The sequence below is a fragment of the Bufo gargarizans genome, chromosome 4 (genome assembly GCF_014858855.1).
Source record: "Bufo gargarizans isolate SCDJY-AF-19 chromosome 4, ASM1485885v1, whole genome shotgun sequence".
Lineage (NCBI taxonomy): Eukaryota > Metazoa > Chordata > Amphibia > Anura > Bufonidae > Bufo > Bufo gargarizans.
The window spans coordinates 448,739,737-448,754,652 of record NC_058083.1 but is presented as its reverse complement, the minus strand read 5'-3'; positions in this window follow the sequence as shown (position 1 = coordinate 448,754,652).

Sequence of the window (14,916 nt, the reverse complement as noted above, 5' to 3'; positions counted from 1 at the left end):
TTCATGCTCCAGTGTTTGAAGAGGGACCCCCATATAAAAAGCATTAAGGGCAAGGACAGTACTGGGTGGTAACGTACTTAAACCCCGGTACAAACACAAAATGACGGACATATTACCAGAATCACTGAAGGTTGTCAGAATTTTTAGGCCCTGCTGCAAGAGATGCTGCATTCTGCTGTTGCGGGCGCTGGCAGAGAAATTTCCACCCACAGCAAAACAGGTGCGGGTACCAATCCTACTGCACCTGCATAAAGAGGGCGGTTTGAAGATGTGTTGATCACTTCAGATATGAGATCATTCTTGAAGCCAACCCATCGAGAGCCGCCCTCCGTATCCAGCCTCAGGGAACGCCTAGACCGACAGGTGTCCTACTACATCGGGTTAACGGCAGATGTGAACTCTCTTAGGAGCGAGGAACCCCTGGAATACTGGGTGTGCATGCTTGACCTGTGGCCAGAGTTGGCACAATTTGCCATGGAACTCTTGGCTTGCTCCTCGTCGAGTGTCCTGTCTGAAAGGATGTTAAGTGCAGCAGGGATGTTCAGCTCCTGACAGTGTGTACTACCACACATTTCTAAAAATGAATGAGGTATGGATCTCGGAGGAATTCATCACCTATGACGACCATGTGTAATTGAATTTCCTCATGCCAGATAAAGCATATCCGCCACCACCCAGAACAAAGAATGGTCCTTGTCTTATCTATATACAGCGGCATAAAAGGCCTTTTCCTTCAGGTGAATGCCTACTTTTTGGGGCCTCTATTCTAGTGGCCTATGGTAAAATATTTATCCAATGACCACCTAATGTACCTCCAGCCACATAATCACTTGCTCTTTTCTGTCCGGTGAATGCCTAATGTTTGGGGCCTGTACTCCACTGGCCTACAGTAAAATTGTTATCCACACACCGCCTAATATACCTCCAGCCACAAAATCATTTGTTCATTTCTGTCAGGTGAATGCATGATTTTTGGTGCCTATACTCCACTGGCCTACAGTAAAATTGCTATCCACTGACCGCCTAATATACTTCCAGTAACATAATCACTTGTTAATTTCAGTCAAGTGAATGCCTAATGTTTGGGGACTGTACTCCACTGGCCTATAGTAAAATTGTTAACCACTAACCGCCTAATATACCTCCAATCACATAATCACTTGTTCCTTTCTGTTCGGTGAATGCCTAATGTTTGCGGCCTGTACTCCACTGGCCTGCAGTAAAATTGTTATCCACTGATCGCCTAATATAACTCCAGCCACATAATCACTTGTTCTTTTCTGTCAAGTGAATGCCTAATTTTTGGGGCATGTACTCCACTGCAATAAAGTAAAATTGTTATCCACTGATCACCTAACATACCTCCAGTCACATAATCACTTGTTCTTTTCTATCCGGTGAATACATAATTTGTGTGGCCTGTACTCCACTGGCCTGCAGTAAAATTATCCACTGACCGCCTAATTTACCTCCAGCCAGATAATCACTTATACTTTTCTGTCCGGTGAATGCCTAATGTTTGGGGCCTCTACTCCACTGGCCTGCAGTAAAATTGAAATCCACTGACCACCTAATATACCTCCAGCCACATAATCATTTGTTCTTTTCTGTCAGGTGAATGCCCAATTTTTGGGGCCCTTACTGCATGGCCTAAAATAAAATAAAAATTCTAGGCTTCAGCAGGGCACATTTTTGAGAGTTTCCCTTTAGGATGCATAAAAATGGCCCCTGATAAAAATACATATTTTTGTGGGAATTTTTGCCATTGATCCCCCTCTGGTACGTCACTGTCCAAGTTGTGGGACTATTTGTGCACTTATAGTAAGTATTTGGTGACTGCAAATATGACCTGAAGGTTTTTCAGGTTCACCTGACATTAAGGCTCCATTCACACGTCCGCAATTTCGTTTGTTCCTATGGGGCAGCACGATGTGCTGCCCGGACACGCAATTGCGGGCCCGCACTTCCGGGTCCGCAATTCCGTTCCTGAAAAAAATAGAACATGACCTATTCTTGTCCGCAATTGCGGACAAGAATAGGCATATTCTATAGTGCCGGCAATGCGCGGTCTGCAAAATGCGGAACGCACATTGCCGCTTTCCGTGTTTTGCGGATCCGCGGCTCCGTGGATCCGCAAAACACGTTGCGGACGTGTAAATGGAGCATAAAGTGAATTGGGCCCGCCGCAAACGCATGGTCCGAGAACATTTGATCGCGAATGCCAGCCGATATTCGTCCATCACTAACTGCAGACATGTGCAGATCTGCTGCCCGGACACGCAATTACGGGCCCGCACTTCCGGGTCCGCAATTCCGTTCCTGAAAAAAATAGAACATGACCTATTCTTGTCCGCAATTGCTCTATGCTGACACTCTGCTGTAAATTCTGTAACCCTATAGATGCCGCGGCAGCGGCATCCATGGGGTTAATAGAGGGAGGGGGCTCCCTCTCTCCACCATCGGGGCTGCTGCGCTGCGATGGCAGCACCGATGGTTGCCCTGGCAACCGGACGCTTTGCAAAAGCATCCGCTGTTGCCACCTACAGGGCATATGAATGTATTACACTTTGCAATGCAAGAGCATTGCAAAGTATAGTACAGCCATCAGCCCCACTGGATCTTCATGATCCAAGAGGGACTTGAAAAATTGCCTTTTCCTATAAAAAAATAAAAAATGTAAAAAAACTACACATATTGGGTATCACCGCGTCTGTAACGACAGTCTCTATAAAGATATCACATGATAGACCCCGTCCGATAAACACCATACATTTTTTTAAATAAAAAATGTGTAAAAAAAATTCTATTTTTGTCACCTTACATCACAAAAAGTGCAACAGCAAGCGATCAAAAAGGCATATGACCCCCCAAAATAGTACCAATCAAACTGTAACCTTGTCCCGCAAAAAATGATACCCTATTTAAGACAATCGCCCAAAAAATAAAAAATCTATGGCTCTCAGACTAAAGAGACACTAAAACATCATTTTTTTGGTTTCAGAAATGCTATTATTGTGTAAAACTTAAATAAATAAGAAAAGGATACATATTAGGTATTGCCACCTCCGTAACGATCTTCTCTATAAAACTATCACATGACCTAACTCCTCAGATGAACGCTGTAAAAATAAATAAATGAAAACTGTTCCAAAACAGCCAATTTTTGGGTCACCTTGCCCCATAAAGTGTAATAATGAATGATCAAAAAATCCTATGTACCCAAAAATGGTACCAATATAAACCTCCACACTTTCTTCAAAAAACGAGCCCCTGCACAAGACGATCGGCAGAAAAATAAAAAACATATGGCGTTCAGCAAACCAATCCAGCACAATCTGCCTTCCAAAAACCGTATGGCATTCCTTTCATTCTGCGCCCTGCCGTGTGCCCGTACAGCAGTTTACGACCACATGTGGGGTGTTTCTCTAAACCGCGGAATCAGGGTACTAAATATTGAGTTTTGTTTGGCTGTTAACCCTCAATGTGTTAAAGAAAAAAAAAATTGAAAATGGAAAATCTGCCAAAAAGGTGAAATTTAGAAATTTCCTCTCCATTTTCCTTTAATTCTTGTGGAACGCCTAAAGGGTTAACAAAGTTTGTACAATCAGTTTTGAGTAACTTGAGGGGTGTACTTTCTACAATGGGGTCATTTATGGGGGGTTTCCACTATGTAAGCCCCACAAAGTGACTTCAGACCTGAACTGGTCCTTAAAAAGTGGGTTTTGGAAATTTTCTTAAAAATTGTAAGAATTGCTTCTAAACTTCTAAGCCTTTTAACGTCCTAAAATAATAAAATGACATTTCAAAAATGATGCCAACATAAAGTAGACATATGGGGAATGTTAAGTAATAAATATTTTATTAGGTATGACTTTCTGTTTTAAAAGCAGAGAAATTGAAATTTGGAAAATTGTGAATTTTTCCAAACTTTGGGTAAATTTGGGATTTGTTCATAAATAAAGGTGAAATATATTGACTCAAATATATGACTATCATGAAGTACAATGTGTCACGAGAAAACAATCTCAGAATAGCATGGATAAGTAAAGGTGTTCCAAAGCTATTATCGCATAAAGTGACACATGTCATATTTGTAAATTTTGACCTGGACATTGGGGCATCAATGACCCTTGGTCATGAAAGGGTTAACAATGAAGTGTGGTCTGTTGGAACCTTCTGGATATACTGTACCTTGCCTCTATCAAGCATAACTCAGTACGCTGAAAATTGAAGATTTTTACTGTCAGCTCCAATTCCATCAAGATATACAGTATATTAAAATGTCCTCATTTACTTTTGTAAACAGTTCCTCAAATGTTTTTGTCTTTACTCATGAGAAGCATATGCATAAATTTACACCCCATTATTCTATCTTCTATGTACCATTGACAGTAAGTTATCTCTAATACGTGCCATGTTTTTTTGGAACATGAAAAGCCTATTCCTACTGACTTTAAACAAGTGACATAATGTACTTTGACAAACAGATGTACTTGCAGTTATTAGCATTTCATAAATTCACTCGAAGGTGGACTGCATTCAGATACATACAGTGTCATTTGTTGAGCGGTTAGCTAAATTTGGAAGTGCAGAATAGTCATTATTTTTACTGAAGAAATAAAGGCACTAATTACTTACAGACAAGATACTTAGCACAAACAGATAAGCTTCAAAATGAAAAATTCTCTGTTTTATGCTAATTATGTTCTCTGCCTTGTTTTCATAGTCTGATAATTTGAGGCTTTAAAATCACCAGGAAGCCATTAATTGGAAATTTTCAAAAAAATAAAATAAAATTGCATGAAAGTGGAGGATGAGTTGTAAAGGCAAACTCGTATTGCATTGTACAGTAAATATTCTCATGTTGCTATTTATGAATTAGATGGAGTTATTCAAAATGCATTTTAGATGGTCTTATCAGCAAGATCTAATAATATAGTATTTCAACTCCAGCTCGTCTAGTTCCCAGGAGTCTTCTCAATCTTGTGGCTGTTATGCTTTATGAAGCACTGGCCATCTGTGTGTTAGGTTTTGGTCTCCCTTCGTCAAGGGAAAGATTTATTTGTTTAACCCCTTCTACCCCATGCCAGTTTTTGCCCTCCTGCCCATGCCATTTTTTGCAAATCTGGCATGTGTCACTTTATGTGGTAATAACACTTTTATTTATCCAAGCCATTCTGAGATTTTTTTTCTTGTGACACATTGTACTTCATGACAGTCATACATTTTAGTCTATATATTTCACCTTTATTTATGAAAAAATCCCAAATTTATCAAAAATCTTGAAAAATTAGCAAATTTTAGGAAGTTAGAAGGCTTAGAATTTTAGAAGCAGTTCTTAAAATTTTTAAGAGCATTTCCAAAAGTTTTTAAGTTTATGCCTGAAGTCACTTTTTGGGACTTCATAGTAGAAATCCCCCATACATGACCCCATTGTAGAAACTACACCACTCAAGTTATTAAAAACTGATTTTACAAACTTTGTTAACCCTTTAAGAATTAAAGGAAAATGGAGATAAAATTTCTAAATTTCACTTTTTTGGCAGATTTTCTGTCACGATAGGTAGGTAAGCGGGGAAATAACCAAACACAGGAAAACAAACAGAACAAATGACGGCCCAAAAGCTAGGGAGAAAAGGGTCACCTCCTAGCGATCCCTAAAAGTTTTCCCTAAACTGCTGTGCCCATGTGCATACCCTAATGGTGGATATGCACATGCCCTCGTGTCTAAATCTATACACCCTGGGCAAACCCTAAGCAGTAGGGAAAAGGGAAGAGGCAACCTGCTTCTTCAAACCCGGAGGAAGCAAGCGTCTCCCTAGATAAAATACAGAAAGGGAAATAACGGAGAGGATTTATCTTGAGCAGAGCTGGATCAAACAATCCAACACACATCCAGAGCTCACAGGAAGTAACTATAACCTGCACAGGCCACTGGGGGAAGGAGGGATAAATAGCCTCACTAACACTCAAACCCAGTACACCTGAGGGAAGGTGGATCCAGCTCAAACCCAAAACAAAACAAACGGAGAAGTCAGACATGTGCAGCCAGTCTGACAGACCTCCGCACATTCACAGGGCAAGGCTTGACATTTTCCATTTTAATCCATTTTTTTCTTTAACACATTGAGTGTTAACAAAAGTTAATACAAAAGTTAATATTTATTACCCTGATTCTGCGGTTTACAAAAACACCCGGTGATGGATCATGTGACGGACCATGTGATGAGTGCAATGACGTCACCACAGGTCCTTTTCCTCCTGCACAGCAAAGAAGAAGAAAATTCAGGCTGCCCGAACAAGTGGATTTAGGTGAGTTAAATTATTATAATTTTTTTTAACCCCTCCAGTCCTATTTTACTAAGCATTCTGTATTAAGAATGCTATTAGTTTCCCTTAAAACCATGTTATAAGGGAAAATAATAATGATTGGGTCCCCATCCCGATCATCTCCTAGCAACCATGTGTGACAATCGCACCACATCCACACTAGCTTGCGGATGCTTGCAATTTTCATGCAGCCCCATTCACTTCTATGGGGCCTGCGTTGCGTGAAAAACGCACAAAATAGAGCATGCTGCGATTTTCCCGCAACGCATAAGTGATGCGTGAAAATCACCGCTCACATGCCCAGCCCCATAGAAATGAATGGGTCCGGATTCAGTGCGGGTGCAATGCGTTTCCAGTTTTATTGGTACTATTTTGGGGTACATATGATTTTTCATTCCTCTATATTATGTTTTTTGTGAGGCAAGGTAACCAAAATATGGCTGTTTTGGCACCGTGTTTATTTTTTATTTTTTACAACATTTACAACAGGGTAGATCATGTGCTATTTTTATAGGGCAGGTTTTTACGGACGCAATGATATCAAATATGTTTACTTTACTTAGTTTTTTTCCGTTTTATATAATAAAGGATTTAAAAAAAACTATGTTTTTCTGTTTTCATTTTCTCAACGCCTTATTTTTTTATTTTTCTCATGATCGTTTTGTGCAAAGGTTTGATTTTTGCAGGAAGAGTTGATGTTTTTATTGGTACAATTTTTGGGTACATATGATTTTTTGATCATTCATAATTACATTTAATGGGGCAAGGCAAGGTGAACAAAAAAATTTGTTGTTTTTGCACAGTTTTTATATATTTATGTTTACAGCATTCACCTGAGGAGTTAGGTCATGTGACATTTTTATCGTTACAGACGTGGCAATACCTAATATGTATACTTTTTCTTATTTATTTCAGTTTTACACAATAATAGCATTTATGAAACCCCAAAATTATGTTGTAGTGTCTCCATGGTCTGAGAGCCATAGCTTTTTTTTTTTTTATTCATTGTCTTAGGTAGGGTCTTATTTTTTGCAGGATGAGATGACAGTTTGATTGGTACTACTTTGGGGGTATATGCCTTTTTGATCACTTGGTTTTGCAATGTTTGTGATGAAAGGTGACAAAAAATGGCTTTTTTGGCACTGTTTCAATTATTTTTTTTACGGCATTCATCTGAGGGGTTAGGTCATGTGTTATTTTTAAAGTGCTGGTTGTTATGGATGCAATGATATGAAATATGTTTACTTTACTTTGTTTGTTTCCATTTTACATAAAGCATAAAAAATAATTGTTCTTTTGTCTCCATTTTCTGAACGCCTTATTATTATATTTTTCTGCCGATCGTCTTGTGCAGAGGCTTGTTTTTTGTAGGAAGAGTTGATGTTTTATTTGTACCATTTTTGGGTACATATGACTTTTTGATCATTCATTATTACACTTTATGGGGCAAGGTAAAAAAAAAATTGTTTTGGCACAGTTTTTATTTATTTAATGTGACATTTTTATAGAGCAGATCGTTATGGACGTGGCAAAACCTAATATGTATACTTTTTATTTAAGTTTTACAAAATAATAGCATTTTTGAAACAAAAAAAATGTTTTCGTGTCTCCCTAGACTGAGAGCCATAGCGTTTATATTTTTTTACCAATTGTCTTAATAGGGTCTCATTTTTGTGGGATGAGATGACGTCTTGATTGGTACTATTTTGGGGGCATATACCATTTTTATCGCTTGGTGTTGTAATCTTTGTGATGTAAGGTGACCAAAAATAGCTTTTTTGGCACTTTTTTTTTTTTTTTTTTTTTTACTGAGGAGTTAGGTCATGTGGTATTTTTATAGAGCTGGTTGTTATGGACGCAGCAATACTTAATATGTATACTTTTTCATTTTCACTTTAACACAATAATAGCAAAAAAATGTGTTTTAGTGTCTCTATCTTCTGAGAACTATATTTTTTTAAATTTTTTGAGAGATTTTCTTATGTATGGGCTCATTTTTTGAAGGATGAGGTGACGGTTTTATTGGTACCATTTTGGGGTGCATGCACTTTTTTTGATCATTTGGTGTTGCACTTTTCGTAATGTAAGGTGACAAAAATAGCTTTTTTTGGCACAGTTTTTATTTTTTATTTTTTATGGTGTTTATTGGACGGCTTAGATGTTGTGATATATTTATAGAGCTGGTTGTTACGGATGTGTTGATACCTAATATGTGTGTTTTTTACTTTTTTATCATAAAATCGGAGCAAGGGGCTTTTTTTCTTTTTTTACTTGAAACTTTATTTTTTCTTATTAAAAACACTTTTTATTTGGATTTTTTTAAAACCTTATTTCTGTTCTACTCTGGGACTTTTGGGGGTCTGATCCCCTCTGCAATGCATTATAATACATTTGTATTGTAATGCATTGCCTGTTAGTGTATTACACTGAGTAATACACTAAGGCTGAGTTCACACGAGTGTGTCCAGATTAGGTCCGGATGCGTCCCGGTGTATTGCGGCAAACCCACGCGAGTATATACGCAATTGCAGTCAGTTTTGACTGCGATTGCATTCCGATGTTCAGTTTTTATCGCGCGGGTGCAATGTGTTTTGCACGCGTGTGATAAAAAACAGACTGTGGTACCCAGACCCGAACTTCTTTACAGAAGTTCAGGTTTGGGTTCGGTGTTGTGTAGATGTTATTATTTTCCCTTATAGCATGGTTAGATTCTGCAGTTTAAATACATAAAAAAGATAAAAACACACACAAAGATCTGTTTCTACATACTGACATAATGAGATACTGCTTCGGGTAGTAATGATTAATACTGTACATGCTCTGCCCCTCAATATGCTACTGTTCACCTGGGCAGTTAACTGAAAGCCAGGTGACATGACAGCTCACATGACTGATGCCAAGTCTAGAAATCTGTCAGTTTAATCACAGTGGTGGATTTAGACTTTACACTGTTTAGTCTCTGTATGCCACCTATTAGTTGGGTTACGGTGCACTAGAATTGTATGCCAACTGGAAAGCTTCTGGCACAATTTTGGCACACAGTACCAAACATAAAGGGTGAGACAAAGGGTCATACACCCTCTAATTTATAAATAAATTTCAATTGCTTGTCAAGCAGGTCGAAAAGTGTTTCTAAAACTCTATTTAAATGTGGCACAGAACATGTGCACTAGTATTCTTGGTCAGCCTGAGCCAGAGCCATGCCCCCAGGGAGCCACCCAAGTCCTCCTCTGGCCAGGTACATAAATTAGCTCTCAACAGTAATTAACCCTCTGAGAATCAGGTACTCATGGATCTGGCCAGAGAACGCATATTCCCTCCTGAATTACACTGCTGTGTACAGCTCACCTCCTAAGCACCTTGCTCCATATCTTAATCAAAGGCAACTAGGAGAGGAGGACAGAAGATGGTGGCTATTGATGGCCACCACATAGGGCCAGATTTTGTGGCAGTATATTCTGCTGCACTGTGGTATTTGGTTCTGCTGGGATGGTATTTTGCACTATAGTATTGTTGAGCATAAGTACTTATGTTGCCCTGCCTTCTGTTAATTTGGACCGGCCTACAACATGGGGCCACTTTTATTTAGTTTTTCCTGGAACATTTTAAGTTCCCAATCCGTCCTTGGTCTGTTTAGCATCCAGCCTGACCTTGTAATGTCGACCGAAAATGGGCTATCAATACTTTTTGTGCTGCACTAAAAGGTGCTGGGCAGCCTGTCTCATCTAAGGGAATGGGCGTGCCCAAAAGGCTGTTGGTGAACATGCTGCACTACATATATTTATGTGACCTGCACACTATTGAAGCCTTACCAATGAATTTCATCATGAATTATTTGTATAAGCAGCTGTGCAATATCCTCCATATAAGATTGTTGCTTGTCTGCATGCTGCTTGGATTGGTTTTTGAACCTGCCATCGTATCAGTAATTATGAACTATTTTTGTTTTAAAGGGGTTGGTCACCTTTTGATGTTTTTTCGCAAACCTCCCTCTTGACCAGACCTGCTCCTTGTCACTGGGTTCCAGCTCCTTCACTCTAGGGCCTCGGTTGCTGCACTATCAACAAACGCTTTGATGCCGATGCAGCAAATGACTGGCTGACCTGCTCCAGTTGCATTGTGTCAATTGGCCGCGTGATACAAGGAGGGCAGGTCATGAGTGCAGTCAGTTATTGGCTGCAACAGCATCAAAGCAGATATTGACATCGGATGACCCAATCAAGGCAGCTGAGGCCAAGGAGCAATGCAACCAAGACTCAGCAACAGTAAGCAGGTAAGTATGCTTTACTTTGCTGGCCAGGAGGGGGTGTTTGCCCAAAAAAAAAAATATAGGTCTCCAACCCATTTAAGTAAATTTAATACCAGTTTCCATGATTTGCCTGTAATGTTAGTGTAGAGAATACACAGTAGTGCACGTATCACATGCACTACATGTAACCATGAGAAAGTGCACAGCTATAATACAGTAGTGTGTTTGAACCCTAGCTCTAATAACTGGTTTGCTGATTATAATCATTTATATAGTTAAAATAATATATATATATATATATTTATATATATATATATATATATATGTACACATTTTTTTTATTATTTTTACTTTTTTAAAACCTAAAAATAGTTGCAGATTTCATTTATTGTAAAAATTGGATTACTACTCAAGTGGAGATTTATCAGGAAACAAAGGAAAACAATTGTGAATTGTTTTATTTATTTATAAATCTGCCCCAGTTAAGTAAAGTAGACATTTTGATAAATAGCATCTATTATCCCTTCTTCTATTTGCTGCATTAACACTTGTACTGACATTGCACAGTCATCTGAACAATTCTACCACATTTCATGCGGCTCAGACAGAATCTCTGTCCAATATTCATACAAAGCTAATTTAAATATTACTTGTAATGTTCTAATTATAATATGAAAATAATTTAGGAAAGTGATTTTAAGTATGACTGCATGATACTGTAGCTACATTACCTATCAATACATATTAAAAACACATGTATCAATGTTAACCCCTTAACCCCTTAAGGACCGAGGACGTACCGGTACGCCCTATTTCCCGAGTCCTTAAGGACCGAGGACGTACCGGTACGTCCTGACTTAAAATCTGAATTCCGGCGCCGCGGGGGTTAATCGAAACGGGATTTCGGCTGAAATCATTCAGCCGGCATCCCGTAACAACGCAGGGGGGGTCATTGGACCCCCCCGTATCGGCGATCGCAGAAAACCGCAGGTCAATCCAGACCTGCGGTTTTCTGCGTTTCCGGTCCATTCGGGTGTCCTGTGACCCGATGAACCGGAAAAAGACTGCGATCGGTGGCGTAATTTTACACCACCAATCGCAGTCCGAGGATTTGCAGAGGCGGAGCTGGCCCTGGTGCTGAACGCCGCTGTCCAGGGTGCTGATTGGTGCAGGGGAGAGAGGCGCGAGATTCAAACTTCCTGCGCTCCTCTCTCCCCTCCTCTTCCTGTCCAGCACCCTGACCGTGCAGCATCGTCCAGCACCAGCTCCTGTGTCCCCCTAAATCGGCATCCATCACCCTCCTGCACCCATCGCCACCCAGGTAGGTTAGGGTCAGTGAGGGAGAGGCACCTTTAGGCAGGGATAGAAGGGAAAAGTTAGAAAAAAAAAAAAAAAAAAAAAGCACATTTATTCCAAACTTTTTTTTTTCAACTTTCAGACCCCAGACCCCCCCACTTGCCCCCCCCCCGCATCTCCCCCACCACCAGCCCACTGGTGAATTTGATGGTGGAGCAGACAAATCTGTACGCCCAACAGTTCGTCGCTCAAAACCCAGGCTCAGTTTTGGCTAGACCCGGTGGCTGGACGCCGGTCAGTGCAGCCGAGATGAGGACATTTTGGGGCCTCGTGCTGCATATGGGTCTAGTCCAAAAACCCAGTGTCAGGCAATACTGGAGTGGGGACGTTCTGTACCAGACCCCACTGTACAGTATGGTCATGACACTTCACCGGTTTGAGGCCATCCGGAAATGTCTGCATTATTCCGATAATGCAGCATGTCCACCCCGAGGTGATCCTGCCTATGACCGGCTGTACAAGATACGGCCGGTCATCGATCACTTTGGGGCCACATTTCAGCAGGCCTACGTACCTGGAAGGGAGGTCGCGGTTGATGAGTCTCTCGTTGCGTTCAAGGGGAGACTCAGTTTCCGCCAATACATTCCCACAAAGCGGGCGAGGTATGGCGTGAAGCTATACAAAATTTGTGAGAGTACCTCAGGGTACACTTACAAATTTAGTGTGTACGAGGGGCGAGATTCCCGGATTCAACCACCAGAATGTCCCCCCACTCTGGGTGTTACCGGGAAACTCGTGTGGGACCTTATGTACCCACTGCTGGATAAGGGTTACCACTTGTACGTGGACAACTTTTATACCAGCATTCCCTTGTTCAGGTCCCTTGCCGCCAGATCCACGTTCGCTTGTGGGACCGTGCGGAAAAATCAACGCGGCCTCCCTGCCTACCCCCTCCAGGTACCTATCCCCAGGGGTGAGACCCGTGCACTTACCAGTGGAAACCTGTTGCTGGTCAGGTATAAGGACAAGAGGGATGTCCTTATGCTGTCCACAATCCACGGTAACAGCACCACCCCAGTCCCTGTGCGAGGTACCGCGGCAACGGTCCTCAAGCCCGATTGTATCGTCGACTACAATCGGTATATGGGAGGAGTTGATCTCTCTGATCAAGTCCTCACGCCATATAACGCCATGCGCAAAACCCGGGCATGGTACAAAAAAGTTGCGGTCTACATGGTGCAGGTTGCCATGTACAACTCTTTTGTACTATCCCGAAGCGCTGGCAGCACAGGGACATTCCTCCAATTCTATGAGGCAGTCCTCAAAGACCTGATCTTTTCGGACCGGGAAAGAGCAGGCCGGAGTACCTCGGGAACTGGAGGCGCCCGGATCGTCCCTGGCCAACACTTTCCAGGTGTGGTCCCCCATACTGGAAAGAAGGGACGAACCCAAAAAAAGTGCAGAGTGTGTCACAAGAGGGGGATACGGAAGGACACCACAACTCAATGTGACACGTGCCCCGATCATCCGGGCCTCTGCATTATCGATTGCTTCAGGGAGTATCACACTTCCATGGAGTACTAAATTTTTATAATCCCCAACAGTTCACTAGAGAACATAAAACACTATGGCTCTCAGACTTTGGAGACACGAAAACAATTTTTCTTTCCCCAAAAAATATTAGTTTTAGTGCAGGCATCCTCAAACTGCGGCCCTCCAGATGTTGTAAAACTATAACTCCCAGCATGCCCAGACAACCTACAGCCATCATCAGGGCATGGTGGGAATTGTAGTTTTACAACATCTGGAGGGCCGCAGTTTTAGGATGCCTGCTTAGTGTCTCCAAAGTCTGAGAGCCATACATATTGGGCATCGTCGCGTGCGTAAAAGTCGTCGCTATAAGAATAACTTTTTACCAAACGCCTCGGATGAACGGTGTTAAAAATATAAAATAAAAACGGTGCCAAAACACCTATTTTTGGGCAAAATTTAAATTTAAATCCATTTTGCCGGTAATAAAGCAAGGGTTAACAGCCAAACAAAACTGAACATTTATTGCCCCAATTCTGTAGTTTGCAGAAACACCCCATATGTGGTCGTAAATGGCTATATAGCCGCACGGCAGGGCATAGAACGAAGGGAACTCCATACGGTTTCTGGAAGGCAGATTTTGATGGACAGTTTTTTTTTTTTTTACACCATGTCCCATTAGAAGCCCCCCCTGATGTAGCCTAGACTAGAAACTCCAAAAAAGTGACCCCATCTAAGAAACTACACCCCTCAAGGTATTCAAAAATTACTTTACAAACTATGTTAACCCTTTAGGTGTTCCACAAAACTAAATAGCGAATGTAGAAACAATTTTAGAATTAAATTTTTTTGTTACATTGCCTCAAAAAAGAGTAATATAGAGCAACCAAAAATCTAATTTACCCCAAAAATTGTCCCAAAACAACAACCACCTTATCCCGTAGTTTCCTAGATGGGGTCACTTTTATGGAGTTTCTACTCTAGGGGTGCATCAGGGGGCTTGAAAGGGTACATGGTGTAAATAAACCAGTCCAGCAAAATCTGCCTTCCAAAAACCGTATGGCGTTCCCCTTCTTCTATGTCCTGCCGTTTAGCCAAACAGTAGTTTACGACCACATATGGGGTGTTTCTGCAAACTACAGAATCAGGGCAACCCATTTTGAGTTTTGTTTGGCAGTTAACCCTTGTTTTACTCCTGGAAAAAACTGATTATATTGGAAAATTTTCCAAAAAATAGAAATTTCTAAATTGTTTCTCCATCTGCCATTAACTCTTGTGGAACAGCTAAAGGGTTAACAAAGTTTGTAAACCCAGTTTTGAATACCTTGAGGGGTGTACTTTCTTAGATGGAGTCACTTTTTTGAAATTTCTATTCTAGGGGTGCAACAGGGGGCTTCAAATGAGACATGGTATAAACAAAACCAGTCCTGCAAAATCTGCCTTCCAAAACCCATATGGTGTTCCCCTCCTTCTATGTGCTACCGTTCGGCCAAACAGTAGTTTACGACCAC